Source organism: Eptesicus fuscus, chromosome 24 (assembly GCF_027574615.1).
Source record: "Eptesicus fuscus isolate TK198812 chromosome 24, DD_ASM_mEF_20220401, whole genome shotgun sequence".
NCBI lineage: Eukaryota > Metazoa > Chordata > Mammalia > Chiroptera > Vespertilionidae > Eptesicus > Eptesicus fuscus.
This window is the reverse complement of record NC_072496.1, coordinates 14,190,015-14,200,234: the sequence shown is the minus strand read 5'-3', so window position 1 is coordinate 14,200,234 and position 10,220 is coordinate 14,190,015. Positions and strand designations below refer to the sequence as shown.

General features: G+C 49.7%; 1 pseudogene; it reads left to right on the top strand.

Annotated features, from left to right (window-relative positions):
• Positions 1-5,440: 5,440 nt before the first annotated feature.
• On the top strand, positions 5,441-8,237 carry LOC103301088 (ubiquitin carboxyl-terminal hydrolase 11-like; annotated as a pseudogene).
• The last annotated feature ends 1,983 nt before the right edge of the window (positions 8,238-10,220 follow it).

The window sequence follows — 10,220 nt, the reverse complement described above, 5'->3', positions numbered from 1 at the left end:
AAATATGTCCAGGTCTAAAAGTATGAATCAGAAATGAAAGTCCAGAATCAGCCTGGCAACTTCTAATTGCTAAGCAGAGGGCAGAACAGAACAGATTCCACTCCTCTTTAATATCTGTCTTCTGGAATAATTTCCAGGTCGGTTGCCAACAGAGGCAGCCGAATGCATGTGCCAGAGGCGGCTGTTTCTTCTTAAAGATAATTAAAGCAGCTTACACTGTCCATGTGGTAGCTTGATGAATATGCAAACAATATTTGCATACGATCTACGGGTGTCCTGGGGACCGTCTGATCATGTGCGGGCTGCCAGTCAGCAGCAGACTGGTAACTTCCATCTGTGGGCGTGGCCACTACTGCAGTTTAAGGGGAGGGTTGTTAGCCCACAAGCTGAGAAAGACTTTCCACTCTTGGGCTCTCATTTCGGTCCTTAATCATTTTATCCTCATCAATTCCTTTCATGCTAAATTCCAAAGCTGATAGTTGATTTCGGTCCAAAGTTGATCATTCCGAAGAAAGAGAAAGGGTGTGAACCAAGTTTGTGAGCCTAGCCCTAGAGTGATACTTCTGGGGAGGGTTAGGGTTAGGGAGGTGTCTCACCATATTCAGTCAGTAACTACTGAGTGCGGAAGACAAGCAAGGCGCCGTCCTGGATGCTAGGAATACAGCAGCAGGCCAAACAGAAGGCCTGCCCTCGTGGAGCTGGAGTTTAGTGGAGACAACAGTCCTGGAGGCCGGAAGTCATAAGTCAAGGTGCCGGCGAGGTCAGGTTCCGGTGAGCTCTCTCGGGTTGCAGACTGCTGACTTCTCCTTGTGTCCTCACATGGTGGAAGGGTCAAGGGCACCCTCGGCCTCTTCTTCTCAAGGTAAATCCTGTTCACGAGGGCCCCCCTCATGACCTATCACCTCCCAAAGGCCCCACTTTAGCACATAACCATCACATGGGGGTTACACTTCAACATGTGAACTGGGGAGAACACATTCTGTCCACGACAGTCTCTTTCTGTTTTCTTCCTGCTTCTTTCTGGTTAGGGTGCCAGTATCCCAACTTCCCTCCATCGTGCCTGTGGGACCTCTGGACCACCCCCTGGGGGTCCCCGTGATGAACACTGGGTTATACTGCACACTGCACCGTGTGAGAAACAAAACTCTTATTTGGAGCAGAAGCCACAGAAAATAAGCATATTTCTTTATAGAATCTCAGGCAATTCCACCCTATCAACTCCTCCCCAATCTTCTCTCTCGGGGCATCATCTCTCCGGATACCCAGTAATTTCCATCATTTACTACGTCCATTTCTGCCGTCTTCTGAGGATTCTCATTTTCCAAAGTAGAAAGGCCACACTGTCTGTCATGAGCCTGGGCGGTGCAGGGAGTGATGAGAGGTGACATGGGCCAGGGACAGGGAGGGGAAGGTGTCACCCCCTTTTCTCCTGTCCCTAGGCAGAAGGGAGTATGCAGAGGAGGCAGACCTGGGAGAGAGAAGAGAGCTCTGGTAACTCCCTCCCTGACTCTCCTCTCCCCCTGTAGCCTGTGTTCTGCCTGCCCTTCCCAGGCTGTAAGTTCTCACTGAGCCAGAAAAGAGCTAGTGAATAGAGTGAAATGCCCTAGCAGTGCATGTCGGATGTCCTTCAATGAGGCAGATTACACCTGCCCTGGTCCCACAGCCACAGCGGGGCTCAGCAGCCACTCCACAGAACACCAGTCGGAAATGGCTGTGTGTGTGTGTGTGTGAGTGTGTGTGTGTGTGTGTGTGTGTACATGCCCATAAAGTCCTCTTTTTGTGTCCTTTAAATTAGCTTTATCATGGCGTGAGTCAACCATGCCCCTCTTCCTAGCTGAGAGCTTGCCAGCTCTCCCGTGCAGGGACAATTTTCTCTATATATAGTGTCTCTTAGAAATCAAAGCACTCCACTAACAATTGTCATTATTTTATAGCGTGTAGCATCTTCCTTCCTTTAGGGTTTCTCATTCGTTCCTAAAAGCCCTAGAAAGTCATCGGAAGCGTTCTCCCAGTTCTCCAGAGGAAGCTACAAGGCAAACCTCAAAGGCATTCAGGCAGCGTAACCACCTCCCCTGACTTCACCAGCACAGCACAGCCCACCTGCCCATAGATTATTCTCGACCCTTTTTCTTTCCTTCAAGATTTTCCATTGACTTCCTGGAAGAGTCTGCTCTACAGTTTGAATATCAGAAATGCATGATAGGTGCCACAGTTCATTCTAATCCCCTTCTCATCTATTTGCCACAGCAGATCTTGGATATTCTTGACGCTAAGATCTTTCTGTTGCCAGTATAATATAAATACGGAGCAGAGCAGGCCCACCCCACGGTTTCAAAGTGACTCAAGTGTTGGTAACCTTCATGGACCGTTCCTGTGGCTTTTTGCTATCTGCCTGCCTCACTGTTTCCCATTTGATGCATATTTAAAAAGAAGTGAATGCGCTTTAGTTTCGCTGTTATCACTTCCAGCGGAAGGAAGCCAGATTTGGGAACCACACGATGAACACAGACTGCTTAACCCGGGGCACCTCTGGGATCATCGCAATACGGTGCAAAGAAAGAAGCAAAGCGGCCATGCTCAGCGAGCAGCCAGGAGAGGCTTTGGCACTGACATTCTGTCGGTAACATCCTTGCTGGCTCCAGAAGCGTTACTCACAAGAAGGGAGATAAAAGCAAAATACTCTGAACCACACAGAACACGATCAAGAGTTATAGAGCCAGGATTTTAGTATACAGCTCATCTGTGTGTTTAGTTGATAAAATATTTCTACAAGACCAGCTTTTATGCTACTTTGCCAACATTAATCTTTATTTCTATAGTTTAAGACAAAGAAAGGTCTTAGCCAGGTGACTGAAAGCTTTAGAAAAGTGTAAGAGTTTATATTTACGTACAAAATAGACACCAGCAGCCAGGCACTTCCTTCCCATTTGGACACCTGTCCCTCTCGGATGAGACATCACCACCAGCTGGCTCTGCAGGTTTTGTGCAAATGCTCTCTCTACCTGAAATAGCCCCCCTCCCTGACCACTTGCCTGGAAACTCGCTATCCTTCAAGTCACAGCTCAGATGTCACTTCTTCATGTCTACACGCCCCCAGCAGCCACTGCCATTGGGGTTGGGATTTATCCATTCACAAGTCACTCCCGCACGGACAGCAAGCCCTGCCCATGGCCGGTGTGCCTCACTCAAGGAAGGAACTTACTGATGAACAAATAAATGAGTGGGCGAAAGAGTGAAAGAATGAATGAGACCCACATCACAGTTGGCAAACAGCTGACTGCGGGAAGATGAATTGGTTGTGCCAGGTCCTGCCAACCACCTTCTCAACTTAAGAGCAGGTCACTGGTCTCCAGGAGAATTGCCGTCCCAGGTGTAACAGCCATACTTGAGGACCCAAGAAGTAACTCCCTTCCTTCCTCATTGCTCACAAGTGGGCAATAGTGTTTCTAAAACTAACAATTTAAATCAGTTAATTTCCCTTTAATACACTTTTAAGAAATAAAATACTAGGCCATATTTTGCCAAACACTCAGGCAGGCTCTTGAAGCACCAATGAATTTCCTCGTGAATAAGTCCTGGCCTGACATGAAAAACGGCAGACACGGGCCTCCAGCCAACCACTGAGCTCGGTGCCGGGGTTCCACAGGGAGGAGCTGGAGACACCCAGGAAGACGGGTTTTCCAGTTTAAGAAAAGGGAGTGGTTGGTTAGGGGTGCAGAGCTTCGTTTGGAATGATAAACCTCTGGACATGGATGGCGGTGACGGTCGCACAGCAATGTTAATGTACTTAATGCCACTGAACTGTACCCAAAAACTGGTTAAAATGGTATATTTTGTGCTGCGTAGTTTTATTACAGTAAAAAAGAGTATAAAGAAGTTTAAAAATCACACACTTTAACACATCTCTCTAAACATAAATACACACATTTGTAAAATGTTCAGCACTCTTCTCTCACTCAGCTCTAACGATCTCTTTTACACTCCAATCATCTTGAAGCTGGCCTTAAACGAAGTAATTCAATGTGGACCATTCACATAAAACAACAGTAACAACATCATTCGGAAGAGCTGATGTTGACCAGAGGACTTTCAAGACGTCCCCAGTCCTGTGCTGTGGCCTTAGGTGGCTCAGGGACAAAAGGTGTTACGTTGTTGTTATTGTTTAATATATTTTTATTGATTTCCGAGAGGAAGGGAGAGGGAGAGAAAGACAGAAACATCAATAATGAGAGAGAATCATTGACTGGTTGCCTCCTACACGCCCCGCACTGGGGATAGTTACAGCTGAGTGAGAGAATACTGAACATACAGAATTTCAGTTTTGCAAGATAAAAAAGTTCTGGAGATCTGTTTCACAGCAATGTGAATATACTTAACACTACTGAACTGTACCGTTAAAAATTATTAAGATGATAAACTTCATGTTTTTTATCACAATTTTAAAACATACCCCAAAGCACAGAGCCTTAAGAGCTTATGAGGAATTTTTTTAACGGTTTGACCTTCTGCCTATAAACTGAGGAGGAACAATAGGTAGAGCATACCCTGACTTGAGTCAGGGGCTGCTTCTGTCTGTGGAGGAAACTGTCTCGAATGAAAATCACCCCGTTGCCTGGCCAGCCTAACGTGGTACCCAGGGAACCCCCAAAGCCTGGGCCCTCCAGGGGACTGAGCAGGCAGAGGGCTGCGCGGAGGCAGGAGCGTGCCAGTTCCCAGGAGCAGAATTCCCGACGACAGCCCTGCTGGGTCTGTGCCGGCAGCTGCACCTCTGGCCCCGGATCTTCGAGGTGCCATGTGGTCTTTGACAAGGGAGATCTGAGAATATGCAAGTCTAACGGTTCCTATGTTTTCTGTCAAATAACAAGCCAGGTCCTCCGAATGGAACAGAAGCCCAGAGGTGGGATAAGAACTTGCAGGCGAGTTATCAAGAGCTGGAGCAGCCTTTAATTTTATTGTTATTAAAGGAGACAGTGATGGAGTGCAGCATTCAGTCTCGGCGTGCCGGGGCCAGTGAACAGCCTGACCGCACTTGGTACCTGAATGCACACGCATGTCTTTCCACACCTTGGCCCAGGCTTGGCCCCACCGCCACCTCTGCAATGTGCAAGCACATGAAACCAAAGCTGCCCCCTGCTGGCCCCCCTGGGCATGGCAGCCTGTAGGTTTCACAGCTTCCATATCCAGCCCTGATCACCCTCCTCTCCGCACGGTTTTCAACCATTAGTGACTGTGCCTGGTGTCTACCTTTTGGGTCCATCGTTTGCACTTCTCTCGGTAGTTAGTGCTGATGCCTGCCTCTCAGCCTCCCTACTGCTTCATTGCTCTCAGGACCCGAGCCCTTGATGGTAGCCAGGTATTCGGATAATGTCCTTCAGGGACCTAGAAATGCCACCTTTCAGCTGAAGCAGAAAATGGCGTCTTCGGATGAGCAAAGTCTGTGATGCGGCAAGGTTTTTGCCTCTGGCGGAAGCCTCCTTCCCAGGACGGGAGAAAGCGCAGGCTCCTTGTGGAGCGGAACTGGTACAAACAGTGGGAAGTGTACGTGCAGGTAGAAGACGGAGACCCAGCATCATCCCTGGCTGTATCAGTAATGATAAGCTCTTTGAAGACAACGTAAACTGGCACCTCAGGAAGGGCCTGGTGGAAGGTGAGGACTATGTGCTGCTCCCACCACTGCTTGGAACCACCTGGTCAGCTGGTATGGCCTAGAGCAGGGGTCCTCAAACTTTTTAAACAGGGGGCCAGTTCACTGTCCCTCAGACAGTTGGAGGGCCGGACTATAGTTTAAAAAAAACTATGAACAAATTCCTATGCACACTCCACATATCTTATTTTGAAGTAAAAAAACAAAATGGCAAAAACATCCGCATGTGGCCCGCGGGCCGTAGTGTGAGGACGCCTGGCCTAGAGCATGGCCAACCGCCCACTGAACGCCAGGCTGTGGGTTTGCGTGGCATCTGTGAGGCCGAAGTGTACCCAGTAGAACTGCTGCTTGCCCAGCACAGTGATATGGACACACCTCACACCGCTCACTCCAGCCACACAGACTCCACTGACCTAGTTTTGCGTATCGCCCAAGACCAGTGCGTGGTGAGCCCCCAGGAAGAGACATGGCGTTGGGTCAAGAACGCAGAGGACTCCTTTGAGAGGTTGTGCAACACACGCTGCCCTCAACTCTGGGCAGGTGGTCGTCATGGAGACCCGAAGCAAGGGTGGTACCTGGCCCAGCCAGCAGCCCCGCACTGCGAGCAGCGGGCCGGAGGAGGAGGAGGCGGCATTCCAGGGCCAGCCAGGCACCTGCGGTCTCACCCCCCTGGGCAGCACGTGCTTCCTGAACTCAGCCTGCAGCGCCTCAGCAACGGCCCCGCTCACCGAGTACTTCCTCAACACCGCCACCTGGAGGAGCGCAACTTCTGCCACCCGCTGGGCACGAAGGGCGACGGCAGAGGCCTACGCGGACCTGCTGGAGCAGGCCTGGCCCGGCCGCCGCCGCTCCATCGCCCAATGTGTTCAAGACCAAAGTCGGCCACTTTGCATCCCAGTTTCTGGGCTACCAGCACATGACTCGCAGGAGCTGCTGTCATTCCTTCTGCATGGGCGGCATGAGGACCTCAATCGTGTCAAGAAGAAGGAATACGTGGGGCAGTGTGATGCTGCTGGGCGGCCTGATCAAGAAGTTGCTGTGGAGGCCTGGCAGAACCACAAACGGCGGAACGATTCTGGGATTGTGGACACTTTCCACAGACTCTTCAAGTCCCCGCTGGTGTGCCCTGGTTGTGGCAACGTGTCCGTGACCTTTGACCCCTTCTGCTACCTCAGTGTCCCACTGCCTGTCAGCCACAAGAGGGTCATGGAGGTCTTCTTTGTCTCCATGGACCCCCGCCGCAAGCCAGAACAGCACTGGCTCGTGGTCCCCAGGAAAGGCAAGATCTCGGATTTGTGCATGGTCCTGGCCAAGCACACTGGTGTCTCACCAGAAAGGATGATGGTAGCCGATGTGTCCAGTCACCGCTTCTATAAGATTTCCCAGCTAGAGGAGTCTGAGCACCATCTTGGATCAGGACGATATATTCATCTACGAGGTGCCAGGCAGGCCTTCTGTCGCGGAGAACACCAGGGAGGACGTCGTGATCCCCATCTACCTGCGAGAGCGTACCCCAGCCCGTGCTCCTCCTATGGCCTCATGCTCTGCGGACACCCGCTCTGGTGTCTGTGCCCCGGGACCTCTCCTGGGACGCCCTGTACCACATTCTGCTGCACCGCCTCTCACGCTATGTGACCAGACCCAGCGCAGATGATGAGGATGATGGTGATGGGAAAGACAGAGAGGGTGGTAAGAACATCCCCAAGCCTGGAAACGTGGCTGGGGGCAGCCCCCAAGACCCTGGGCCGGAGCAGGCTGGGCCCCAGCTCTGGAGTCGCTAGTGGGAGCCGGGCCCCTGCAGACAGCTCTCCTGGACCATCTCACTGGCCCCAGAGAACGCGGCGCAAGCACCTGTTCACCCTGCAAACGGTGAACTCCAACGGGACCAGCGACCGCTCCAACTTTAACAAGGATACTCAAGCCCAGCCCTACATCGCCATCGCCTGGGACCCAGAGATGAAGAAGCGTTACTACGATGAGGGGGAAGCTGAGGGCTACGTCAAGCAAGACTGCGAGGGGTACGTGCTGAAGGCGGCTCCTGTGCGGCTGCAGGAGCGCACTGAGCTCTTCACCACCGTGGAGACCCTGGAGGAGAACCCCTGGTACTGCCCCAACTGCAAGCAGCACCAGCTGGCCACCAAGAAGCTGGCCCTGTGGACACTGCCCGAGACGCTCAGTATACCCCTGAAGCGCTTATCCTACACCAAGTTCTCCGAGAGAAGCTGGACACCCTTGTGGAGTTTCCTATTCGGGACCTGGACTTCTCCGAGTTTGTCATCAAGCTACAGGACGAGTCAGCCCCAGAGCGGTACAAATACCATCTCATAGCCGTATCCAACCACTATGGCGGCCTGCGTGATGGACACTACACAACATTCGCCTGCAACAAGGACAGTGGGCAGTGGCACTACTTTGATACAACAGCGTCTCGCCTGTGACGGAGAATCAGATCGAGTCCAAGGCAGCCTATGTCCTCTTCTATCAATGCCAGGACGTGGCGCGTCGGCTGCAAACCAAGCCCCAGCCTGGCCAACCTGACCCCCCAGCACCTTTTGCCTGTGACCCCCTTTCTGAGTCCATGGATATAAACTGACCCACCTCGGGCCTACAGCAGGAAAGGAAGCTCTCTCTGCTCTCTTCCTTCTCCCCTCCGCTCCTGTCCTCTTAACCGTGTAGGTTAAGGCCTCACAGGCTTAGTTGTGGTGACTGTTCTCTTGTGCCGCCGCCGTATTGCTCTTTCCCGGGAAGAAGAGGCTGTGTCTCCTCCCGGCAGTGTGTCCCTGCCTGTGTGCCCCCTAGAGCACTAACCTTCCCGCCTCCCCTGTGTTTATGGTTGTTCCCTTTCCTGTGTCGTTCATCTGGGATGTACTGAAGGGTGGTGGTGGTACACATCAGCAGAGAGTGTATTTTCTTACAGAGTGTACTTTGCGCCGTGTATATATAAAGTGCCAGTGTGTCCCTCGGGGAGGAGAGGGGGAGGAAATGCAACCTTTCTTTGGAGTTAATTTACAACTCTTTAGAAATAATTCTATTTTATATATCATATGAAGCCCTAATTCCTAGCTTAAGAAAATTCTGAAGTTATCTGGTTAACCCTAATTATTGCAGAAATTAACAAAATTTCTACCTGACTTACAACTCCCAGTGCAGTGTTGTAGAATGACCAAATTTAAAATGGAAGAAACACAGAACTAACAAGCTGCGAATCTGAGGTGTGTGAGTGGTTTCTTATTTTAAAATATACATTACTTTAAAATATATAATTTAAATATATTAAATATCAAAATAAACTGTGTTCATTGATTTTTAAAGTGTTTATTTAGCAAAGAATTATATTCAGAATTTTTATAAATTCCTGCTGTATTATTTATATAAGTAGTTATTCTAAATCATCTTTTTTCTTATAGCCCTATGGTGTTCAAAATCTGTTTTATCCATTTACAACTTAATTACATCTAGTCCAAACACTTCACTGCCACTCCCACGAGAAGAAGATAGACTCACCATGACAAACACAGCAGTGTGATTGCTAATGTAAATGCTGCGTCGCCAGAAAATAACAAGGGAAGAAAACTGTTATCTGGAGCAGATTTGACCAGCACACAGGTCACATGGGGGCTTATACTTCTGGTAAGGGCACATGCAATTTTAAACCCCACCTGTCACACACGAAATTATAAAAAATAAAATGCATGCTTCTAAAAAAAATCAAGAAGCATTTCTTGTGAGAAATTAAAGAACTGAGCAAACGGCTGTACCTCCTATCCAAACTGCCCCGCCTTCACTCCACGCACTGTCACCTGGCTCAGGGCAGGGTCATCACTAAATGTCTGGGGACCCAGTTAAGTGGAGGATCTCGAAGATGTCATCTAGTTTGGCCCTCACAAACAGAGAAGAGGCTTAAAAACTTTCCTACAGGCCTGCTGGCGTGGCTCAATAGTTGAGCATCGACCTATGAACCAGGAGGTCACAGTTCAATTCCCAGTCAGGGCACATGCCCAGCTTGTGGGCTCGATCTCCAGTGGGGGCATGCAGGAGGCAGCCGATCAATGATTCTCTCTCATCATTGATGTTTTTTCTCTCTCTCTCCCTCTCCCTTCCTCTCTGAAATCAATAAAAATACTATTTTAAAAGTTTCCTATGAAGTAACCTTGAAGAGTCTACTAATACTGTAAGTGGAAGTGAGCTTGAATTCTCCTCTATGAGTGTTGTCAGCCATGTCACAAGGTAAAACTATGATAGTCTAGTTTGATTTGATGAGAAGTAACAAAAAAATTGTAAGTTATCAAGAATACTGCCGAAACCGGTTTGGCTCAATGGATAGAGCGTCGGCCTGCGGAATGGAGGGTCCCAGGTTCGATTCCGGTCAAGGGCATGTACTGTGGTTGCGTGCACATCCCCAGTGGGGGGTGTGCAGGAGGCAGCTGATCGATGTTTCTCTCTCATCGATGTTTCTGGCTCTCTATCCCTCTCCCTTCCTCTCTGTGAAAAATCAATAAAATATATTTTTTAAAAAAAAGAATACTAGTTGGAAAATATATGTACCTTTACTGTCACTAACAATGACCTTTGCCTA